Source organism: Vombatus ursinus, unplaced genomic scaffold, assembly GCF_900497805.2.
Source record: "Vombatus ursinus unplaced genomic scaffold, bare-nosed wombat genome assembly UNPS02014210.1, whole genome shotgun sequence".
In the NCBI taxonomy this organism is placed as follows: domain Eukaryota; kingdom Metazoa; phylum Chordata; class Mammalia; order Diprotodontia; family Vombatidae; genus Vombatus; species Vombatus ursinus.
The window spans coordinates 160160-186020 of NW_020953988.1; the positions used below are offsets into that span (position 1 = coordinate 160160).

The following is a 25861-nucleotide window of genomic DNA, read 5'->3' on the forward strand; positions in this document are numbered from 1 at the left end:
TGAGGTTGTAAACTGATTCAACCATTCTGGAGAGCAATTTGGAACTATGCCCAAATGGCTAAAATACTGTGCATACCCTTTGACCCAGCAATACCACTTCTAGGTCTGTATCCCAAAGAGATCATAAAAATGGGAAAAGGACCCATATGTACAAAAATATTTATAGCAGCTCTTTTTGTGATGGCAAAGAATTGGAAATTGAGAGGATGCCCATCAATTGGTGAATGACTAAACAAGTTGTGGTATATGAATGTAATGGAATACTACTGTGCTATAAGAAATGATGAGCAGGAAGACTTCAGAAAAAGCTGGAAAGACTTATATGAACTGATGCTGAGTGAAATGAGCAGAACCAGGAGAACATTGTATACAGTAACAGTCACACTGTGTGATGCTTGACTTTAATAGACTTAACTTTTCTCAGCAATGCAAGGATCTAGGACAACTCCAAAGACTCAAGATGGAAAATGCTATCCAGATCCGGAGAAAGAACTATGGAGTCTGAATATAGATTGAAGCATACGATTTGCTCTCCTTTTCTTTTGTTGTTCTGTTTTGTTTCTTTTTTTCTCATGGTTCCTCCCATTAGTTTTAATTCTTCTTTACATCATGACTAATGTGAAAATATGTTTAATATGAATGTATATGTAGAGCCTATATCAGATTGCATGCCATCTTGGGGAGTGGGGAGGAGAGAAAATTTAAAGCTCAAAATCTTATGGAAGTGAATATCAAAAACTAAAAATTAATTAATTATTTAGAAAATAAGAAGCAAAATAAGATTTGGGTAAAAAAATGCTTCTATATTTAAAAGCAAAAAAGAAAAGAAAAGTTGCTTACTGAAAAAATAAAATCAACTTTAAAAAATAATTATTTTAAATAGAGTGAGCCTGGATTGGGTGTTAGGTTGTTTATCAATGACCATCTCCCAACATAGAAAGAAATATGCTTTGTGAAGTCAGAAACAACTACCTTGAACAATTGTTCCTGTTTTCTGTGCATGGGGATGGGGATAATTTGCTGAATCTAACATCCTCAGAACTTGTTTGTCCTTTGCAGATATGAAGCATTGTGTGAAGTGCCCAGAAGATGAATATCCAAATAAGGAAAGAAATGGATGCCTCCCCAAGGTTGTGACTTTCCTGGATTTTTCAGAACCTTTGGGGATGACTCTAATTTGTGTGTCTCTTTCTTTCTCTCTAATGACAACTCTTGTTCTGTGGGTATTTGTGAAGTTTCAAGACACACCCATAGTAAAAGCCAACAACCGCACTCTCAGCTATACTCTCCTCGTCTCCCTCATCTTCTGTTTCCTCTGCTCCTTGCTTTTCATTGGCCGTCCTACTTCGGCCTCCTGCCTCCTTAGACAAATGATTTTTGGGATTGTGTTCACTGTAGCTGTGTCCTCTATTTTGGCCAAAATCATTATGGTAGTCCTGGTTTTCAGGCTTACAACACCAGGGAGCAAGGGTAGAATATGGGTACAATCCAGAGTGTCCAACTCTATTGTCGTTATCTGTTCTGGGATTCAAGTGATTCTCTGTGGCATCTGGTTGGGAATCTCTCCCCCTTTCCCAGAGAGAGATACATACTCTGAGCCAGGTCAGATCATCATTGGGTGCAATGAGGGTTCTGTCATTGCCTTCTACTCTGTCCTGGGCTACATGGGATTCCTATCACTGTGCAGCTTCACAGTGGCTTTCCTGGCCAGGAACCTTCCTGACACCTTCAATGAAGCCAAGTTCATTACATTCAGCTTGCTGGTGTTCTGCAGTGTCTGGGTTTCCTTCCTCCCAACTTACCAAAGCACTAAGGGCAAGGCCACGGTTACTGTGGAAATCTTCTCCATCCTGGCATCCAGTGCTGGGTTACTGGGCTGTATTTTTGTTCCCAAGTGTTACATCATTCTGCTGAGGCCAGACAGAAACACTCAGGAACACATCAAGAATAAAGTAGATCACAGGGGAAGGAATCAATCTTGCATCATTGCCTGCTATTTTCCACCAGAGTCATAATAAATTTTAAAGATAAGTATCCCAATATGGAAGGGGCCTGGGATATTCCACTTCTTGCTTCCTGTCCAGGATTGTAGAATTACACACCGTACTTTCTGTTTGTGCCTGTCCTGAGATGAGCTTCCTCAGTTTTCTCAAGATGTGGAAACATGGTTTACCATAAAGTCAGGATTGAGGAATGACAGTGATATATTTAACTACCTGTCTCCTTCAGCAGACACCTTGCCATTCACTGACATGCTGCCTAGACTAATAACAAAATGTTTTGGACACCACTACCATTTTTATTTGAATAATCCCAGTTACACTAAACTCCCAGTTTCCAAATAGTACCCCCCCTCTTCTCATGTTTCTCCTTCCTCATTCTCATGTACCTCAAAATTCCCATCAACATCCTACTCAATATTTCATCTTTCCTTCTACTGCGTTCTTTGGAATGTCTGCTGCATAATAAACAATCTTCCTTTCACCATAAACCTTTTTCCTTCCTTCTTCCACGTTCTAGCACTCTCTGAGATCTACTTCTTTTCAGATGAAACTTTTTCCTTCATCACACTTTCCAGTATTGGCTACACATTCTCTCATGTCCCTCTATCATCTAATTTTTTTGTTGGAGTAGGGGTTTCAGAATATTTTTGCTCCCTTATTGCTACTTCTGGACTGTCAATATCCATCATTCAACATTTCTCTCTGTCTCTGTGTCTCTATGTCTCTGTCTCTATCTCTATCTACCTGTCTCTGTCTCTGTCTATCTGTCTCTCTGTCTCTCTGTCTCTCTCTCTGTCTCTCTGTCTCTCTCTCTGTCTCTCTCTCTCTCTCTCTCATTTTATCCAAAATCAGGCAGCCAATCCAAATTTTTCTTGGTTATTATATATCATAATCCCCATCTTGAACATTTCCCCTCCTTCATAAGTGATTCCAGTGCCTGACTCACAGTTTTTCTCTGCACCTCAATTGTTGTTCTAATCCTATTTGTTTTCAACATGACTACTGATGTTCCCTCCAATGTCATAAATTCCCAGTTCCTCAATTCACATGATCTCTTCTTCAACTCCACTTCACCTGTAAAAGGAGATAGACAGTGCCCTTAGCCATCCATAAGTTTTCCACTCTTATATTCACAAATTGCAATTCCTTTATCTGAATGTAATAATTTTTTTGGTACCAGAAAGTTGATTATTTATATTTTTAAATCTAATTTTATTTTCAGTTCCAAATTACCTTCCTACCTCCACCCCTAACCTCCCCATTGATAAGGCAAGAAATATGATATCCATTATACATATGAAGTCATGGAAAAATATATTTTCCATTAGTTATGTGCAAAGCAAATAGAAAAATATGCTTCAATATGCATTCTGAGTCCATCCTTTTTCTATCTGGAGACGAATAGCCTTTTTGCGTTTTCAGTCCTTTGAAATTGTGGTGAAATACTGCATCGATCAGAGTTGTTAAGTCTTTCACAGTTGATTATCTCTACGATACTGCTGCTACTGTGTACATTGTACTCCTGATTCTCCTCACTTCACTTTGCATCTGTTAATATGTCTTCCCAGATCTTTGTGAAGCCGTCCTCTTCATCATTTCTTGTAGGAAAATAGCATTCCTTCATATTCATATACCATAACGTGGCTAGCCATTTCCCAGTAGATGAACATTCTCTCAGTTTCCAATTCTTCGTCACTGGAAGAGGTGCTGCTATAAATATTCTTACATGAGTCTTTTTTTTTCTTTTATCTGTTTGGATACATATATAGTAGCAATTTCTCTGAGCCAGAAGGTGTACACAGTTTATAGCCCTTTATTCATAGCTTCAAATTGTTCTCCAGAATGGTTGACTGTATCTTCAGGTAATGATCAGCTGATTTTGTTAGAACTAGTCCATAAAGGACTGGACCCTACAAGAAGGCAAAATCCATGGGGGGACCGAGACTAATGACTGATTCACAACTCTATAATACATTAGTGGATACTATGGTGGTTTAAGAAATAGAAAACATCAATAAAATTATTTTATAGAAAGATAAAGAGAAACCAGCACAAAAAGAAAACTGTGTAGAGATCAGATGAGTTACATGCCATTTCAGTCATCCTGTGGGCTCCTGGACTAGTCTTAAAGACATTTTCCTGAATCTATGTAAGATGATTTGATGTCTCAATTTCTTCTTATGTATTTCTTCTTTCTTCAATTATAAAAAACAGTCACTGTGTCCCCAACAAAACATTGAATGTAAAAGGGTAATCATGAGATACCAACTTGTCCTCAGATGGATTCTATGTGAATACTATCATGGAATATGAGAAAAAATAACAATAAAAAGAAAGACAATTGAAAAGAAAACAATTAAAATAACAGTAATATTAATAGTATCCTCAAAATTCAAGTCAATGTCCATTTCCTGGGAGTGAGAGGTAAGAATGACAAAGAAAAGGAGGGTTATCCGGGATGGTATATACTAAGGAATTTCTGTGCCTGAAGACAGATCTGGCAGTTCTAATGACCTCCCAGGAAGCTGGCAATGTTACTTCATTGGTATCTAGAGGTGCCAGCATGTCCAGTGACTGAGCCCACTGATGGTTAACTATAATGAGTGCTAGGCTCCAGGGTACAGAAAAAGGTGAAGGCCAGGGGAAGATATGAGTGCCTAAAGCTGTATCCTAAGGTAAGGCCTCTTTGGGTGGAGTTATTGAAACAGCCAACAGAGTCCTTCCTCTAGTTCTGGGGTCCCTGCTATTTGCTGAGAGATGATTGTATTTGGGTCAAACAATTCTGGACCAACTGGTTGTTCATTTCATCAAAGTCTTTCACAACTTAATTCCAGTCTTCCTTTCCAAACTTATTACACATTTGCCCCTTTGCATCGTGGTCTAGGCAAGCTCAACCTTCTTACCGTTCTTTCTATTGGGCACTCTATCTCCTAACCCAGTGCCTTCACACTGAATGCTCCTATGCCAGGAGTGCCCTCCATCCTCACATCTCATGAGGTGAATGTGTATATTGAAAATTATCAGTGGTGAGAATAGGGCATTGGGTAGAAAGCAAACCTGTGAGAAAGGTACTTAACTCTTTGAGAAAGGGAAAAAATAACCTGGAACCTGTTAGTTGAGTGTAAGAAAGAAATTGGACCAGAAAGAAAATTAAGAGCAAACATTTATACTGTGCAAATGGTAGTTATTATTGTTATTATTATTAAGTCCACCACTCCTCCCAGTTTCCAATGGAACTAACAACTTGGGACCCCTGGGATACAACGACAAAAGGTTAATCATCCTGGGTAGGTCTACATACCTCATATTATGAGTGCTAGGCACCACTAATGTGTTTATGTTCAGTAGTCAGCCAGAGGACACAAGTAGCTTGAAGCAATGACATTTATTTAAGGTGCATAGCTGGGGGAAAATAATTCAAAAGAATTGTCCACATTAACCTTGAGGAGACTGTCCCACAAATATGCCCAGAATCAGTGGGAAGAAAGTGCACAGACTTGGAGAGAGACAGATAAGCAGGGAACATGTGACCAAAACAAGCCCTTCCTGAGGTCCTGCAGGCTCTCATGGTCTTTTCTCTTCTTTGCATGCCAATCTCTTTGGGCATATTCTGCCAGGAAATCAACTAGAATTTATTAAATGAAATCATATTTCTAGTCCTAAGCACAATGTCTGGGACACAGTGGGCACTTAACAAAAGTTGATTGATTGATTTTTTTCCCTTCATGGCACTGAGAACAGTCAGCCAATCAGTCAACAAACATTTATTAAACACCTACTGTGTGCCAGGCAGCATGCTAAGAACTGGAAATACAAAACAAAGGAAAAGATAACCCCTTATTTCAAGGAGCTTATAGCCCAAATGGAGAGACAATATGTAAATTACTATATACAAAGAAATGAAATAAAAGAGAACTTGGAGATAATTAATCAAGGGAAGGGACAGCAATTAAGAGAGATGGTGGATATTTCTTATAGATTGTGGGATTTTAGCTGGAACTTGAAGAAAATCAGAAGGAAGAGACGAAAAAGCCAACTTTCTCACACATGTGACAGGGTTTTCCTCTCCTGAGTCAAGCCCAGCTTTTGCCATGTAAACAGATGGCAGCTTGGAGGGCTGAGGGGCTGTTTTCTACCAAGAGATGAATGGATATATGCAACCTATTGCACTGGCCTTCAGAGGTGTGAACAACAAAACTTGGCATTTCAGGATCTGAGTAGGACTGCCAATGAGATATTCAAAGACTCTGTGTATGTATCTAGCTGCAAGTGTGGATGGACAACAATGCACTGACTTAAATGAGACAATGTTTGCTAGAAATGGCTTGGGACCAAGGGATGAGGTCACTTCTGACCAGCAAAGCCAGTCCTGGACAAAGGTCTGAGCACCTTCATTCCAGCTCCCACTTACACCAGGGATTGGCCCATTGAGAAAGTTTTCATTTTCTATCAGAGTTCTGGGGGTTTCACTGAGGGATTGGAAAAGTCTTTTTCTATTTGTGTGGGCTCAAGCTCCCATTCTGCTCTGTTCCCCCTACTGGAAGAGTTCTAATGAACCAATTAACACAATTACTTTTAATAAAGTGATATTTACAGCGATGATATAGCTAGCACATACAGAAGTTGCAAATATTTCAATATCTAGGGACTCCTCCCCTTTACAAATCTGTACACTAGGGAGAATAGGCTCCAACAGAAAACAGTTTACACATTGCGTCCATGGAACTAATTTCACTTCCAAATGATGTATGGTTTACAATAGTAAGGTAGATATGGGGCCTGTAGCCAATAAGTGACACTGTGGCGCTGGTCCTGTGTGGGCAGTGGAAGCATGAGGAGCCTGGTGATTTCAGGTGAGGATCAGCCCAGCTGACTGTGACTGTGGCTGCTCTGACCCCTATGATCACTCCTGCATGTCATCTCAGTTGGGCTGGGCTAAAGTATCTCAACACTCCGCACCCTCCACACGGGACTTGTGACTCCAGAATTAGGATGGTTAAGAAAACCCACGATGAGGCAGAGATTGACATCTAACTATTTCCAGCAGATTCCCTGAAATTCCTCCCTCCATTTATGTTCAGACTCAAACAAGTTGCGGGCCTCCTGGGTTTCTATTCATTTCTCTTGGACCAAAGATGCATCCAATAATAAGAGTGTTTAATCATCTCTGGAATCCAGCCCAAGGATGAAGCTTACTATAACTGTGGCTCATTGCTCACTAACAGTGGAAAGCATCACAGCGACAAAAACAGAGGGAACATGAAACAACCTCTTTCCCCTCTCCCCCATGACCAAGATCTGGTTGGTTGCTTTTCTGCCTTCTAAGTCTTCCATTAAAGCAGCAGCTTCTGACAATAGAAATAGTTAGAGTCCTACTGAAGCTATCCTCATCAGACTTCATGTAGAGCATAAAGGAGGAATCTCAGTTGATGTGGATAGAAAATCACAATATGTAATCATGAAGTACTAAGGAATTGTCCTACAACTCCAAAATAATGTGTTCACATGGGATCAAGTTTTTATATCTAAAGAGCATGTCTATCTTCTGTGATCTTTTGCAGTAAATTTCTCTGATAAAGGTCTCATTTCTAAGATTCAAATTTATATGAATAAGATTCATTCCCCAATAATAAATAATAAATGTTCAAAGGAAATGAACAGGCAGTTTTCTAAAAATTCAATTTTATTTTAGTCTCCATTCCAAATTCCTCCCCTTCCCCACTCATTGAAAAAGCAAGAAAGACAAAACCCATTACAAATATATATATATATGTATATATATATACAGACAAAAAATTTCTATATTGTCCATGTTCAAAGAAAAAAACAAGCAAGAAAATAGAAGAAAATATACTTCAATCTGTGTTCTGAGTCTATCAGTTCTCTATCTGAAGATGGATGGCATGTTTCATCATGATTCCTTTGGAACTGTGACAGGCCATATTGTTGATCGATGTTACTATATTTTTTCAAAATTGATTATCTTTACAATATTGCTGTTACTGTGTAAATTGTTCTCCTGGTTCTGCTCACTTCATCTTCCATCAGTTCATATAAGTCTTTCCAGGTTTCTCTGAAACCATATTCTTCATCATTTCAGAAAACAAAAATCTTATTCTGTCATATTCATACACCACAATTTGTTTAGCCATTGCCCAAGTGATGGGCCCTCAGTTTACAATTATTTGCCACCATAAAAAGAGCTGCTATAAATATTTTTGTGTATATGAGTCCTTTTCCTTTTTCTATAGCTAGGATTTCTAGTACAATATTTTATAGTAATGATGACAATGGATATCCTTGTTCACCTCAATCTTATTGGAAAGATTTTGAATTTATTCACATTACAGACAATACTTACTCTTGCTTTTAGATAGCTGCTACTTCTCATTTTTAGAATAACACTTTATTCCTATTCTTTTTAATGTTTTTTTTAAACAGGAATGGATGCTGCATTTTGTCAAAATCTTTTTCTCCATTTGTTGAAATCATCATTTTTTATGCTTTTGCTGTTAATATGGTCAATTACGCTTATATATGCCTATGTTTTTTCCCCCTGTTATTGAATAAACCTTGCAGTCCTCACATAAACCTAGCCTGGTCATAGTGTATGATCATTGTGATAAATATATATGTATGTATATACGTATAGATACACATATATGTACATTTATACACACATACATACATATATGTGTGTATATATATTTATATAATCTCCTTACTAGTATTTTATTTGAAAATTTTGCATCAATACTCATCAATTAATTCTAGTGCTTTCCCTCTGTTAATTATTTCTTATTTATCTGGTACTTAACTTGTTTTGTATATATTTGTTGGGTTGTTGACTCTCCCATTAGATTGTGAGTGACTCTTCTTACAACTCTAGCACTTAGCACAGTGCTTGGCACATAGTAGGTGCTTAATAAATGTGTATTTATTGATCATTTAGGGAAATTGGTCTATAATTTTCCTTTTCTGTTTTGATTCTCTTTAGTTTAGGTATCAAGAATGTATTTGTGTCATAGAAGGAATTTGACAGGATTCTTTACTTATTTTTGCAAACAATTTATGTAGTATTGAAATTAAATGTTCCTCAAATATTTGGTAGAATTCACTTGTAAATCAATCTGGTCCTGAGATTTTTTTTTTTTACTTAGGGAGTTCATTTGTGGCTTGTTCAGTTTCTTTTTCTAAGATAGGGTTATTTAAATTATTTCCTCTTCTATACTCTGGACAATGTATATTTTTGTAAATATTCATCCATTTCATTTAGAATGTCAATTGTACTAGCATAAAATTGGATGAAGTAGCTCCAAAGAATTACTTTTATTTCATCTTCGTAGATCATGTACTCACCTTTTTCATTTTTGACACTGGTGATTTAGCTTTTTTTCTTTCTTTTTAAAAAATCAATCTAGTCAGTGGTTTATCTATTTAATTTTTTCCACCCCCTCAAAATAAAAGTTCCTAGTTTTATTAATTAGTTTAATGGTTTGTTTGTTTGTTTTATTTTAAAATTTTTAAATATCTCCTTATATTTTTTCCATGATTTCTATTTTGGTGTTTAATTGGGAGGGTTGAATTTGTTGGTTTTCCGATTTTTTTTAGTTCCATGCCCAATTTGTTGATCTGCTATTTTTCTTATTGATATAATTATTTAGATAAACAATTTCCCCCCTAAATACTGCTTTGGCTGTATCCTACAAATTTTGGTATGATAGTACTGTGTTGTAATTATCTTTGGTGAAATTATTGATTGTTTCTATGATGTGTTCTTTGACCTATTTTTTCTTTAGGATTAAGTTATTTAGTTTCCAATTAACTTTTATCCTATGCTTTAAAAACCCTTCATTGGCTGTCATTTTTATTGTATTATGGTTCCAAAAAGGTGTATTTAATATTGTTACTTTTCTGCATTTCTTTGTGCGGTTTTTATGTCCTAACCCAAGGCAGTTTTTTGTTGAAGGTTCTATACACATCTGAGAATAGGTATACTCTTTTCTATTTCTATTCAATATCATCCAGAGGTCTCTCATATCCAACTTTTCTAAAATTCTATTCCTGTCCTTAACTTCTTTCTTATTTATTTTATGGTTGGATTTATGAAGGTCTGAGAGGGGTAAATTGAGTTCTCAACTAGTATAGTTTTACTTTTTATTTCCTCTTGTAACTAGTTAAAATTTTCCTTTAAAGAATTTAGATGCTGTGTCATTTGATGGATATATGTTCAGAATTTATATTAATTCATTGCTTATTGTACCTTTTAATAAAATGTAATTTCACTATCTTTTTAAATCAGGTCTATTCTTACTTTCACTTTGTCTGAGATGATTGCCATTCCTGCCTTTTTTTAACTTCAGCTGAAGCTTAATAGATTCTGCTCCAGCTCCATGTTTTAATTCTATGTGTATCTTTCTGTTTCAAGTGTATTTCTTATAAATAGCATATTGTTGGGTTATAGTTTTCTAATCCATTCAATAACCTCTTCTATTTTATGAGTTCATACCATTCACATTCACAGTTATGACTGTTAACTGTGTATTTCTCTCCATCTTACTCAATTATACTTATTTTTTTTCACCCTCACCTCTCTTTAAAAGTCTTATTTTGCTTCTGATCACTCTCTCCCTTAATCTACTCTCCCTCTTATTCTCCAACCGTGCCTCCCTTTCTCTTAACCTCTTTCCCTCCTACTTCCCTGTTGGGTAAGATGAATTTGGTACCTAGTTGTTCCTGTATGTATATACTTCCCCCCTTGAACCAGCTCAAATGAGAGTGAAGTTCAAATGTTGCTCACTCCCCACTACTGTCCCCTCCATTGTATAAACCAGGGATGGAGAACTTGCAGCCTCAAGGCCACATATGGCCCTCTAGATCCTTAAGTGTGGCCTTTTGACTGAGTCCAAGTTTTGCAAAACAAATCCTTTTATTAAGGGGATTTGTTCTGTGAAGTTTGGATTCAGTCAAAGGGCCACACTTAGGAAAACCACTCAGTACCTTAAAAGAGTCTGTTATAGACTTCAGAAAAACCTGGAAAGAGTTATATGAACTGATTCTGAGTGAAATGAGCAGAACCAGGAGAACATTGTACACAGTAACAGCCACATTGTGCAATGACTAATATTGATACACTTAACTCTTCTCAGCAATACAAGGATCTAAGACATCTCCAAAGGCCTCATGATGGAAAATGCTGTCCACATCCAAAGAAAGAACTATGGAGTTTGAATGAAGATCAAAGTATACTATTTGCTATTTTTTTTTCTTGTGTTGTGTTTTGTTTCCTCTTTCTGGTGGTTCCTCCTATTGGTTCCAATTCTTAGAACATCACTAATGTGAAAATATATTTAATAGGAATATATATGTATGTGTGATATATATGTGCAGATTGTAAGCCGTCTTGGGGAGGAAGGTGAGGAAGGAGGGGGAGAAAAATTTAAAATTCAAAACCTTATGGAAATGAATGCTGATAAAGCAAAATAAACTAATAAAAAAGTGGAAAAAAAAACAAAAAAACCCACTATTTATAGCAACTCTTTATGGCAGCCAAAAATTGATAAAGGATGATTTGGGAGCCAAGATGGCAGAGTAAAAGCAGTGACTTTCTTGAGCTCTCCCCCAAACCCCTCCAAATACCTATAAAAAATGGCTATAAACAAATTCTAAAGCAGCAGAACCCACAAAAAGACAGAGTGAAACAAATTTCCAGCCAAAGACAGCCTGGATGGTTGATCAGAAAGGTATATCATGCTGGGTGGGGAGAGCAACAAAGTTTGGCATAGGTGTGCAGGTCGCAGTGACCCTGGAGCAGGCCTCAGAGGACTGAATTGTGGGAAGTTGTGGTGGTTTCCAGACTTCTCAACCCAGAAACGCCAAAGACAACTTAGAAGGTCAGTGGGAAAAGTCTGTTTCTATGATGGTGAGAGAGGAGCACGGGGTCCCAACCCCATTCCTTGGGGTGGTGGCTGCTTACTGAGCTTCTGGCCCACAGACTGAGGGGGAATCCAGTGACTGATCAGAGGGGGATTGCAGGGATCTCTCTGCTGGTGCAGGATTCTCTTGCTTTGCCTGTGCTTGGATCTTGTTCAGAGTTCTGGGTGGCGGACCTGGGGCGAGGAGGAGCACTGGCGTGGTGGAGTTTGCAGTGGCTGTGGAGAGGAAACGCTCCTCACAGTTCCAAGACAGAAAAGAGTGCTCATAGACCAGAGCACAGGCCAGGAAAGGAGTAAATACCTCACCCTTGATCATAGCACCTTGGAAGAACTGAAAATTTACTGGTCCCTAGAAGTATCTCTGAAAACAGCTGCACAAAACCCCTGAAGCTTGGGACAGTACATTCTCCACACTGGAAACAGACTCCTACTTTAACAAACTGTCTATAAGTCAAGTAATTGGCTGAGATCATGAGCAAGCAGCACAAAAAGAGTCAGACTATATCATCTTACTTTGATGACAAAGAAGATCAAAACATACAACCAGAAGAAGACAACAAAGCCAAAGCTCCTACATCCAAAGCCTCCAAGAAAAATATGAATTGGTCCCAGCCCATGGAAGAGCTCAAAAAGGATTTTGAGAAGCAAGTAAGAGAAGTAGAGGAAAAACTGAGAGTGAGGCTAAAGGAGACCCAAAAAAATACTGAAGAAAATAACACCTTAAAAAATAGCCTAACCAAATGGCAAAAGAGGTCCAAAAAGTCAATGAGGAGAAGAATGTCCTAAAAAGCAAAATTGGCCAAATGGAAAAGGAAGTCCAAAACCTTACTGAAGAAAATACTTCCTTAAAAATTAGAATGGAGAAATTGGAAACGAGGGACAATTTGAGAAATCAAAACACTGTAACACTAATCCAAAGGAATGAAAAAATAGAAGAGAATGTGAAATATTTCATTGGAAAAACAACTGACCTAGAAAATAGATCCAGGAGAGAGAACTTAAAAATTATTGGACTATCTGAAAGCCATGATCAAAAAAGAGCTTAGACATCATCTTTCAAGAAATTATCAAGAAAAACTGCCCTGATATTTTAGAACCAGAGGGCAAAATAGCAATTGAAAGAATCCACCGATCTCCTCCTGAAAGAGATCCCCAAAGGAAAACTCCTAGGAATGTTGTAGCCATATTCCAGTATTCCCAGGTCAAGGAGAAGATATTGCAAGCAGTCAGAAGGAAACAGTTCAAGTACTGTGGAAACACAATCAGGATAACACAAGATTTAGCAGCTTCTACATTAAGGGTCTGGAGGGCATGGAATATAATATTCCGGAGGGCAAAGGAGATAGGATTACAACCAAGAATCACCTACCCAGCAAAACTGAGTATAATCCTTCAGGGTAAAAAATGATGATTTGATGAAATAGGGGACTTTCAAGCATTCCTGTGGAAAAGACCAGAGCTGAATAGAAAATTTGACCTTCAAATACAAGACTGAAGTGAAACATGGAAGAGATAAACAGTAAAGAGAAATCATAATAGACTTATTAAGGTTGAACTGTTTACATTCCTGCAGGGAAAAATGATATTTGTAACTCATGAGTCCTCTGTCAGTATTAGGGCAGTGGGAAGGGAAAAAAATATGTATGTATAGATAGATAGAGGGCACAGGGTGAGTTGAAGATGAAGGGGTAATATCTGGAAAATAAAATTAAGGGGTGAGAGAAGATTATACTGGGAGAAGGAGAAAGGGAGAAGTAGAATGAGATAAATTATCTCGCATGAAACAGACAAGAAAAGGCTCTTACAGTGGAGGGGAAATGGGGGAAGGTCAGAGGGAATGAGTGAATCAAATTGTCATAGGATTTGGCTTAAGGAGGGAATAACATACACAATGGGGTATGGAAATCTATCTTACCCTACCAGAAAATAAGGGGGGAAGGGGACAAGAGAGCAGGGGTTTGATAGAGGAGAGGGCAGATTGGGGGAGGGGATAATCAAAAGCAAACACTTTTGAGGAGGGACAGGGTCAAAAGAGAGAATAGAATAAATTCGGGGTAGGATAGTATGAAGGGAAATATACTTAGTTTTTCACAACAAGACTACTGTGGAAGTGTTTTGTATGACTACACATCTATAACCTGTACAGAGATGCTTGCCTTTTCAATGAGGGTGGGTGGGGAGGGAGGAAGGGAAAAAATTTGTAACCCAAAGTTTTAAAAACACATGTTAAAAATAAAAAAAAATTGATAAAGGTCTCATTTCCAAAACATAAATAAAAACTGATACAATTTTGTAAGAATAAAAGCCATTCCTTAATTGATAAAATGGTCAAAATATATAAATAGGCAGTTCTCAGAAGAAATTCAAACTACCAATAGTCACAGAAAAAGTGTTCCAATCACTAATAATTAGAAAAATGCTATTCTCATGATGTGTCTGCCATTGGGAGCAGCCATCTTGTGGGAGCGAAACCAATGCCTGGATAGCTGATAAAAAGGAGAGACAGTGCTCATGGGTGAGGAGACGGGAAGCCAGAGGCTCTGGAGCCGGGAGGTTTCTTTTGCCAACGTTCAACACATCACACGTGGAGCATAGGGAATATATTTGCTAATCTCTCCAAGGGGCTCTTTGGAAAAAAAGAAATGTAGATTCTAATGGTTGGTCTGGATGCTGCAGGAAAGACAACTATTTTGTACAAACTTAAGTTGGATGAAATAGTGACTACTATTCCCACTATAGGTTTCAACGTAGAAACTGTAGAATATGAAAACATTGACTTCAGGGTGTGGGATGTAAGTAGCCAGGACAAGATCTGACCCCTGTGGTCCATTACTTCCAGAACACACAAGGACCGATTTTTGTGGTTGACAATAATGACAGAGAATGAGTGAATGAGGCCTGTGAAAAACTGATGAGAATGTTGGCAGAGGACGAGCTCAGAGATGCCTTCTTATTGGTGTCTGCTAACAAACAGGATCTTCCCAGTGCCATGAAGGCAGCTAAAATCACAAGCAAACTTGGACTGCATTCTCTTCATCACAGAAACTGGTACATCCAAGCCATCTGTGCCACTAGTGGAGATGGGCTCTATGAAGAACTGAATTGGTTGTCCAATCAGCTCCAAAACCAGAAATAAATCAACAAAAGTTCCTCCTCCGTCTTTACTTCTCTTCCTCTTATTTCCTCCTATTCACCTTTCGCTTTACTCTCATGTGGCAAACAGTGCTACTTTGTGGTATTGAGTGCCGGAAGCTGTTTTTTTCTTATCCCTTGTCACAGTGTGTATTGCACCATGCTGTAAATATGGTAAATACAGGCCTGAAAACAGGTTGTTGTTGTTGTTGTTTTTTAATATAAATAGTTTTTGTTTCCATTGGGGCAGTTCCTGGCACTCCTATGCTTTTTTTATTGGAAAAAAATCAACTCACCATTTAGTACCGGGAAGGGATTTTAAGCACACTTGGGTTGCTGGGGGTTAACGTGCAGCAACAGAGCTGAATGCTACTCCTACTGGCTTGTGAGATCTGTGTTGAGATCCATTTTAGTAGTAGGTTTTTAACCTAAACTCAGTGTATTTTTTTTAAATAGTAAAAAAATTTAATAAGACAAGTAAAACACTTGAACGCACAGAAAAGGGAAATATACTTAGTGTAGGATTTGCAGTAACAACTTGAACACCAGACCATTGTAATTGTCTGCAGTTCCTCTTTTGAAATGAGAAATGATGATAAAAATCAAACAAGTGGTCAGTTTTGCATGGTTGAAATAGAGATTCATGTAATGCTATGTCTTTGGATCTTTATGTATTTCATAGAGTTTGTGCTTGTGTTTGTGCTTACATGGATACTTATTAGGAAAAAAAAGTTTAAGCTTGTGGTTCAGAGCAGGCTGCACATTGAGAACATTAGATTTCCAATCATAAACTGTTTATAACTAGACTTTTTTCCCCTTGCAGTTCAGGTCAGGCTGTCATTAGTTCTCCACTGCACTTGAATAACTCTTAGGAAGGACACAATTACGACTGGTTGTAAACATTGAGAAGAGCTTTTTGACATATTTGGACCACCGCCTTTTAGTTTTGGTCACGTGTGTGGTGCTTCTGTTTGAAACCTCTCCACATGAGGTACAGCCTACGTTAGCCCCAAAGCTTGGTTGGAGATATTTCAAAAACACAGTCAAGAACACCAAGCATTTCTCTACGGTGTCTAGGTGTTGAAAGAAAATAAATTGAGCATGAGAGCTTGGGACTCATTCCATTCTAGAAGTCTTCAGTCCCATTTTAGAACAATCCCCCTATCTGCATGTGTGTGAAATGTCCTTTATTACCCCTCATTACTACAAGGGTCAGATTTGCCATCTGAAAAAAGAAAAAAAAAAGATCTTTGATTTTTTTTTCTTTTGTGTTCTGATAAACACTGAAGAAGCCGGAGCTGTTAAACTTTATCTCAGGAAAATTTCAGAACTGGCTTGTCTGGTGTTGTGGAAACTCTTACTGCTTTCAATACACAATTAGAAATCGACTGTTTTGTATACTTGTTTTCAGTTTTCATTTCAACAAACAAGCACTGTAATTAAAGCCATTAGAATATAATCTCTGAACTGTTAAAAAATGCTACTCTTAGTAAGGCCGCCTTAGGCAGCTGTTTTGGTATCTTTCTCTGTTTAATTTTCTCTCCTCTTTGTCTGAAAGAACTCTTTTTTGGAGCTCTTTTTTTTTTCCCTTTTTTATTCTCTTTGTTCTTTGTGCTCTAAATAGGAAGTAACAGCATCAGTTCTTCCTTGAAAAGGGAATTCTGAATCATACTGAAAGATCAATTTCTCAGGACTTTAGGTGGCTCTAAAAAATTTAATTTGTAGATGAGTTTCAAGGTATTTCCACATAAGGAGTTTTCTATTATTGATGAAATCAAACGTCTGCCTGAACCAAAAGTTGTAAGGTCATAATACTCAACTCAATTCCAGGTTTTGTATGATTAGAACTGTTCATTAGGTGAATGGAATACCTCTAGAATTTAATTAAAATCCCAGAATTAGAAAATCTAAAGCTAGAAGGGGCCTTATGGACCATGTCGTCCAACTTATATCCCAAAAGGAAATCCCAATAAAACATATTTTACAAAAGATCATCTAGCCTCTGCTTGAAACCCTCCAATTCTCAATTGTCTGATTCTGTGAATTTAATTCAACAAACCTTTAACAAGGAGCTATTTTTTACAAGGTACTGTGCTAAGCAAGAGGCAAAAAAAGACAAAAGAAAAAAAATTCTCTGACCTCAAGGAGCTTATATTTTCTCTACTAAAGAAATATTTCAGCATAGGAAACACCTCCTCAAAAGCAGATCAGAACTGTCTATGACATCATAGGAATCTCATAGCACCTCAGGCTCTTAGAAGTAAAGAGACTTTCCCAGGGCACACAGTTGGCCAAAAGCAGGATTTGAACTCTGATGTCCCTGAGTTCAAACCTAACTTTGTCTCCTCTCTGCTAACCTGTCTTTTTACAACAATGATGTCAAACTAAAATGGATCTCTGAAATAGCATATTGACTTAGCAACCACAAATTAACAGTTTTTATGTTGTATTGTATTTTTATTTATTTTGTTAAACATATCCCAATGACATTTGAAACCTCTTCTTAACAATATTTATACAGATAAATAAATATAAAGGAGGACTGGCCAATGAGAATACAGTGCCGTGGATGTCCTCCCAGTCCTGGGCTCTCACTGGCCATTCTCCGCTCCCCACCTGCCAAATCCTGGCTTACAGTTTGATTTTCAAAGGGAGATAGCACTAAAACCTGGAGTTATCGGGAAAGGCTTCTTGGAAGAAGTAGCACCTGAGGTGAGTCTTACAGGACGTCATAACACAGGTTCTCTGGCTCTGGTCTCTTAGAGCCAAGCAAGCTACATCTGTTCTTTCAAGGCACCATGAAGGGTTTCGGGGTATACTTTGTCCCTCTCATAAGACCAGCTGTGTTCCTCCTATTCTAGGTGACCGGTAACTAGCACCCCAGGTCCATTTAACTATTTAACACTAGGTAACTTTTACAAAGGGGTATTTACTTTACAGCTATAGCAAGAAGGAGACAGGAATTAAAGCTGAGGGTCACCCCCAAAACTAATGGAGAGGAATATCGTGGGAGCCCATGGTCTGCATCATATTGCCAAAGAGGTCTTGAACAGGAAAAAAAAAAAGATAAAGGAAGGAATCAGAAATATATGACCCAGAGAGGAGATAGTCCAGCAATGTAGCAAAAGCAAGATATAGCAATGTAGCTACGCCCTAAAACACTATATAAATAGCTATTATTATAAAAATAGCTATAATCATAGCCATAATTATGGCTTGTCGTAGTTATGATTATAGTTATTATTTATCTATAATTACTAATCGCTATTATTATAGTCATTATCTCCTGCATTAGAAGGTGAGCTCCTTGAGATCAGGTTCACGTTTTGATTTTCACTTTGTGTGCCCAACGGTTGGCATAGTAATTACTTAGTAACTGCTTTCTCTTTCTGTGACTCATCTTGGATGCTCCGCCTCCCCCAGTCTCCCATGGAGGAGTTTTGGTAGCCAATCGACAATAGTTGAACAGAACTGGCCTCCCATATGAACCCGAGGTGGCACTGAAGAGGGTCCCTACCCTGTCCCCTGCCCCCAAAGAAGCTGTCCGAGAGGGGTGCCCCTTGGAGCCTACCCCAGCCAAGTAGAAACCGCGCTCTAGGAGTTGCAATCCTTCATCTTCCTCTTCCTCTCCCCAGCCAAGATTGGCCCTCGGGTCTTTTCCCAAACCTACCACTCCTAAGAAGCCAATCCCTGGGAAGAGAAGATCCCGAAACCTTAGGAAGCCCTGGGTGATCCCTTTAAGGATTCTAGTCCCCTTAAGGGCTCCTCTGAGGAGCGCCGCCGCCCTCTGAGATGGACCCGCAGAACAGAGGCGAAAGGGGGGACTTACCTAGCACTACCTACCCTGCGGGGCGCCAGTGGTTATAGGAGAGTATACAGTAGGAGAGAAACGCCCAGCGCCCGACCAGTCTGCCGTCGCTCCTCTAGGTCTCCGGAGTTCCTTCTGGAGAAATCGCATGGCACCCCAATTCCTGGAGCTGCAGTGAACACCCCTCTATTTCCCTAATAGAACCACAGAGGATAGGGACCCCATCTGCTTCCCTCTCCTTTGAACTCCGGCAGCCTTTTGTGGAAAGGTCCCCTCTCTTCCCCTCCCCTCTTCATTTTGTTTTCCCTTTGTTCCTGTGAAATGTTGATCTCTGTGAGGTTTTTCCTGATTGACGTGTTTTGGAGGGTTTGGGTGGGAGGGCGTGAATGGAGAAAGGTATGGTTTTGGGGTTCCCCAATCTTGAGTTCAAGACAACAGGAGGGAGATGCTCTCTTATCCCTGCCGGACTCCTGAATTTACCAGAAGCTGATAGTTTGGAACTGGAAGGGAGGGGGCTATAAGCAGCTGGGCGTGGGGGTTGGGGGTGGGGAACAGAGTTAGATCGGAATGAGTTACCTCAGTATACCCTTCACCTCCCATTGGCCATGAGCCGCTCCTCCCAACTTTTCTTCACATTTCTTAAAGACATTTAAAAAAAAAATCTGTACAAACAGAACAACTTTTTCTGTCCAATAAAAATGAGAATGTTTGGAGGATGAGATGAGAAAACATGGATGGGCTGGTAACCTGCACCGGAGGACCTCCATCAATGAGATGTTGACTAGTTACTAGGTGGGATACAGAGATCACAGCCTGCCCGTGCTTTTGAGGCCAAGAATCAGGATCCTCTTTCTAGGTGAAAGAACCTTTGCATGTCTGAATCATGTACAAAGTTAGCTGAATTGTGTTCTTCCCTGACTCTGCTCCTTCTGGTCCAAAAGTCCCAATGCAAATACACTGAGATTTAAAACTTTCCCATCCTCTCAGCAGGGAGCCAGTCAGATGAAGTCTTTTTCTTTTGAAGATCTAACACAACCCATGGCCCACTCCCCTGAACTCAACAGAAACATAAGTTCCTTTCCCAAGAGCGGGACTTGTGGTTCCCAAATCAGATTCAGTCTGCCAGAGGAAGAAAGCAGAAGCACCATGGTTACAGAAGGAGAAGCCCCAAGAAGCAGGGTTCAGGTGAGTGAGTGGGAAGGAGGAAGGAGGAAGAAGGCCAGCCATTCCCAACTGCAGCCTGAATCACCCATTTAGAGGAAGCACTTTTCATTTTGGACAGGGAGTTTTCCTCAAAGCTCTTCAGGTCAGTGAACCACCTTGGAGCTTGCCTGGTAGGTGCTGCTTCTCAGAGCCTTCTTTTCCACTCAACGACCCCCATTCTATCTATCGCCCTCCCTCTGTTAATTATTTCCTGTTTATCCTGTACTTAATTTGCTTTTTATATATGCATGTGGTTGTTGTCTCTCCCATTAGATCTTGAGTTCTTTGAGGACATGGACTGTCTTTTGCCTCCTTTTGTATCCCCAGCTCTTAGAACAGTGCCTGGCGCACAGTAGGTGCTTAATAAATGTTTACTGATTGATGGATTGAACCAGTCTCTTTCCTCACCTTTTGCGATTCACACACAATCCCCTCCAGATGCAGACAAAGAAATGCTTCACTAATGAGATTTTGGTTTCTCTGTGGTCTTTGTAATCATTTCTTCCTCACTAGGCATTCTTACCACATTTCCCTAGATCATCATTCCTTCTCTCTCCAATTAATGTGCAATATACACTTGAGCAAACAAACAAAAAACCCAAACAAACAAAAAACAAAAACAAAAACAAAACTTGAACAAAAGAATACACAGAATAAGCAAGATACTTATTTGGCGTATCCCCTTCTGGTCTCTATTTCTTCTATTTTAGAAAATACGTCTGCCCTTCCCCCAATTGTAGTCAGTGGCAACTACTGGATAGAGCTCTGGGCTTGGAATTAGGAAGACTCATCTTCTTGAGTTCAAATCTGGCTTCAGACATTTAGTGTAAGTCACTGAGAAAGTCACTACACCCTGTTTGCATCAGTTTCCTCATCTGTAAAATGAGCTGGAGAAGGAAATGGCAAACCCCTCCAGCGTCTTTGCCAAGAAAACTCCAAATGGAGTCACGGAGTCGGACGCCACTGAAAAACGACAACTCTGAAATCCCCACTCAAATAGGTGGGCCAGGTCCCCAAAGGGCAGCTGATTGCCACTGCTTTCAGGATTCTAGGGGTAACTCTGGGGGTCTGGTATTGTTACTCATGAGCCTCCACCAATATACTTCCTTTTGGTTATCAGCCAGACTATATTAGCTTTAGAGAGGGTAGTTACTAAGCAGGCATATCAAAGACAGCTGTTACAAAAACAATCCCACCGAAAGGGGGTTGGAGGGGGTACACTCTCCCCTTGCATGGACAAACGTCCTCAGAAAGAGTGGGCTTAAATAAATGTCGAGTGCAAAAGTAGTGAGGCACACACCAGGGAACCCACATGGCAAAGGAGAAACTCCCTGTACCTGATTGCCGGAAGTTTTTTTCTCCCTTTGTAGAGTCCTCAGGAAATTCCCTTTAATTCAAGCACTCTACTGATCGGTGCTCCTGTGGAGTCCATAGCTGACATTTTTCCTGGCCCTGAGGGATCATGCTCCCTGAATTGATCTTTCCTGGGAGTATATAGTTAGTCCTTTACCTGTCTACCAACTCCTCACATAGATGCTTTCATCAGCAGCAACTGCTCCAAGGAACTGCTACCCTCCCCATAGGATGAGAACTCCAGCCACTACAACCTTTGGAGGTTTACAAGGTCATCGCCTCATCCAAGAGGCCAATTGCCTCTCAAGAGTCCTTCACTACAAAGCACAAAAATGTGGCTCAATGTTTTGCTGAAATCTAGGTGATTCTATCTCCATCTTTCATTCACTCTAACTGTCTGGTAACATTGAGAGAAGAGGAAACATAGTTGGTCTGGTGTAACCTATTATTAGTGAGATCATGAAGAATTTGTGTGGTCTCCACTTCTTTTCCTGGATGTTCACCAATTGTACACCAAATAATGATCTAGAACTTTGCCAGGAATTGTAGTCCACACCCCCTTCTCATACTTTGCAGTTTCCAATTTCTTTCTTTCTTTTTCTGCCTATCTTCCTTTCTTTTTTCTTTCCTCTCCCTCTTTCCCTTCTTTCTTTCCTTTTTGAAAATTGGGGCATTTGGTCTCTCTCCATTCTTAAGGCACCGTTTCATTTCTAGGACCTTCCAAATATCTCTACCAGTGACTCAGTGATCACCTTTAAAGCTCTTTCAGTACTTGTCAGTTCTCTTTCTGTACCATGACACCAGAGATGTGGATGACTTGACATCCTCACAAATACAGCAGTCAAAATGTGGAATGACCAGCTTTGAGAAGTAATGGTTTCCCCCTCACTATGATGGGGTTGGGATCTGGGTCCCAGAAAGGAAAAACCCTGGACTTTCCCACATGGTCAAATCTCTGGCGTTAACCTGAGGCTATAATCCCACTGACTGGCCTTTCATTGTGGCTACACCCAATCTCACCTCCATTCTCTTACCTCCCTATGCCCCCCCCCCCCAGCCATTTCCCACCCTTAATCCTAGCTAGGCTCCATCCTCCCTCGGCCAGGCGGCCAGGCAGTCCAGGTCCCTGGAATTCTATTACCTCATAGAGTTCTTGGCCACTCCTAGGTCCCTCCCACAGGTTTTCTGTATGTAAGGTCCATCTTGTCTCCACTAAGATGCTGAGATTCTTAAAATCTATCCACTGCTCAGGTTCCTAAAGTCTAGCCACTGCTTAGATTCTTATAATCCAACCACTGCCATGTTTAGACTCCTTAAAAGTCTGCCCAATATGACTGATGTTCTAATAAACCTTGTCTTTGGCTGAAAGAAGGCTTGGGTCGAATTCTTTCGGGCAGGACCTGTGTGTCGCAATTTTGGGGTCCCAGCACCCCTGAACCCCTAAACTACATCAACTAGGGACCTTCAAGCAAAAGCTGAATGGCCACTTGTCAAATACACAATAGAAGAGATTCTCACTTATTACTGGATGGACTTCTGAAGTTTGTTCCTACTCTAATAACCTGCAATTATGTGACTTGAACATGTCAAAGGCAATTGAGTTCTCTCTTCATTTTTTGTTCCATGTTTTGGGTTTTGCCTATTTATTCTCCATTTTTGCTTCACCCTTTCTGGTCAGAAGGATACTATCAGTAGCAGAGAAAACAGAAGTTAACTAGTCAAATCTACAAGCATTGATAAAATGCCCACTATGTGCTAGGCACTGTGTTAAGTGCTGAAGATACAAAGAAAGACACAAGATAGTCTCTGCCCTTGAGTTCAAAGTCTCATGGAGGAAACCACTATCAAACACTTAGGTACAAACAAGATATGTACACGATAAACTGAAGATAATTTGAGGGATAAGGCACTAAGATTAAGGGGGACCAGGAAAGGCTTCTTGCAGAAGATGAGACTTGAGCTGAGACTTGAAGGAAAGTTGGGTAGCTCAGAGGTGAGATGAAGAGGGAGACTTTTCCAGGGCCGGGGGACATCTTGTATAAGGAACAAGGAGGCCAGTGTGGCTGGACTTGAAGGAAGCCAGAGAAGCTAGGGGGCAGAGATAAGGAGGGAGAACATTCTGGGCTTGGAGGATAGCCAGAGAAAATGCCTGCCGTGAAGAGGGTGAGGGAGGGCATTGAGCAAAGGAAACTGTTAAGTAAAGGCACTGAGGCCTGATCTCAGGACTCTTTGGGAATGACAAGGAAGAATAGTCTGGTTTGGTCTGGTCTGCCCTGGCTGAGGTGGATAGAGGGTGAAGGGGAGTACAACGAGAAATCAGTCAATTAAAACAAGCATTTATTAAGCACTCACTGCAAGTCAGGCATTGTGATACTAAGCAGCGGAGACACATTAAAAACAAACAAATGGGAACAGCTAGATGTCAAAGTGGATAGAGCACCCCAATGGACTCAAGAGCTGAGTTCAAATCTGGCCTCAGACGCTTCACACTTACTAGCTATGTGACCCTGGGCAAGTCACTTCACCCATTGCCCAGAATAAACAAACAAAGAAGGAATCACTGCCCTGAAGAAACTTACATTGTATTGAGAGAGGAGAGGAAACCGTGTCTGCATACTGTTGTCTGTCCTTTGTTTCCGAAGAGGACCGATAACATCACCGGTGATGTCTTGACTCTTGCATGAATCGGATTTGAGTGAGACAACCTGGGATGGCCCTGAGTGCGGTGGACGACCTTGGCTGCTAGAGCTCCTTGGAGCCACAGGTGAGAGTTGAGTTCCAGATAGACAGCAAAGGTGGATGAGCAGCCCTGAAAAAGGCTGGACAGCCCTCACACCAGAGGTGCTGGTCCTCCCTGAACACCCCGTACATCCTCAAGATTTATATCAACCTAAGTCTCTCTAGGGTTACTTACTCATTTTCTACTAGAACTGAAACGTTGGGTCCCCAGAGGCTTAACTATAAAGGACTGGGGTTTTTCTACGGTCACTCACTAGCTTACACTAATGGGTGTGCTCCCCAAACCAATTGACATCAATCAATGTTTAACAGCTAGTATTTCTATAAGAGCTAACCTGTACATAGCAAAATACTTTACAAACATCTCATTTTATCCTCACAAACGTAGGTGTTTTTATTCCTATTTTACAGATGAGGGAAATTGTGGCAGACCATGGTTAGGTGACTTGTCCAAGATCACACAGCTAGTAAATTTCTGAAACCTGATTTGAACTCGGGTCTTCCTGTCTCCAGGTCAGAATAAATATCAAGGGTATTTACTGACAGGGCAGTTAGGTGGCACGGCTGTGCGTGGGGTCTGGAAGACTCCTTCAAGAGTTCAAATCCAGCCTCTGACACTTACTAACTGTGTGACTTACCCTGGGCAAGTCACTTCACCCTGTTTGCCTCGCTTTCCTCCTCTGTAAAATGAGTTGGAGAAGCAAATGGCAAACCACTCCAGCATCTTTGTCAAGAAAACCCCAAATGGGGTGATAAAGGGTCGAATGTGACTGAACAAAAAAAGCTTGCTGACAATGTATAGGTAGAACAGTAGTTACAAAAGCACTGCCCCAGTCAGAGGCATGCCCTCCCCTGGCACAAGTGCCAGGTTCCTGGGAAGGCTGGGCTCACCCTTAGGGCACGGGGTCGAAGGCCAGATTCCCAGTTCCTGGTTACTGGTCTTCTCCCTCCCCAGCTGCCCTGGTGGAGCGCCGAGCCCTCCTCTCCTCTCCCTTTCCAGCACAGCTGTTGCTCTCAGCCTCTGCCGGGAGCTCCCAGGGGTGGGTACAAGGGCGTTTCGTTCAGTCTTCAGGGAGATCGTTCGAAAGGGAGGAAGCCGCCGATCGCTCTGTCTGGCAGCCTCCCTGCCCGTCCTTGGTCAGCAGCACCCCTGCCCCTCCCGCTCACGTCCACAGGGGGCTGGCACAGCTCCGAAGGAGCCCCGGACCCTCTCGGCCGGGGCGGGGCTCGCCGAGGACCCCAGCACCCGGGGAAGACCCTCCAGGAGCCTCTTACGGGACCGCTGCCTCCTAGAGGAGCGAGCATCCCGAGGGTCCCGCCTCCTCGTTTTACAGAGGGGGAAACTGAGGCAGGCGAGGCTAACGCCCTGGCTCGGGGTCGCACAGCTACGAGGCAGGATTTGAACTCGGGGCTTCCCACCTCCACAGGTGGTGAGTCCCACTGCCCCGCAGCCTGAGCTACTTTGGGGAAACGGCTTCAGCTCGCACCGTGTCATCGGGGAGTGGGCTCTTCGGCCGTCCCTTCTCTACGGAGGTGAGGCGGGGAGACCTTGGACAAGTCACCTCCCCCTCTGGGACTCAGTTTCCTTTCCTGTAAAACGAAAGGCTTGGACGGGGCTCCTTCTCCTTTCAGACCTGGGAGCCTGCGGCTGACGGTCCAAAGCTCCCGACCGAGCTCCAGAGACATGG

At 40.8% G+C, this 25861-nt stretch overlaps 1 protein-coding gene across 1 annotated transcript in view; it reads right to left on the reverse strand.

Moving 5' to 3' along the window:
• LOC114041925 (vomeronasal type-2 receptor 26-like) overlaps nt 1-25861 on the reverse strand; it is a 200930-nt gene that overhangs the window by 48606 nt on the left and 126463 nt on the right.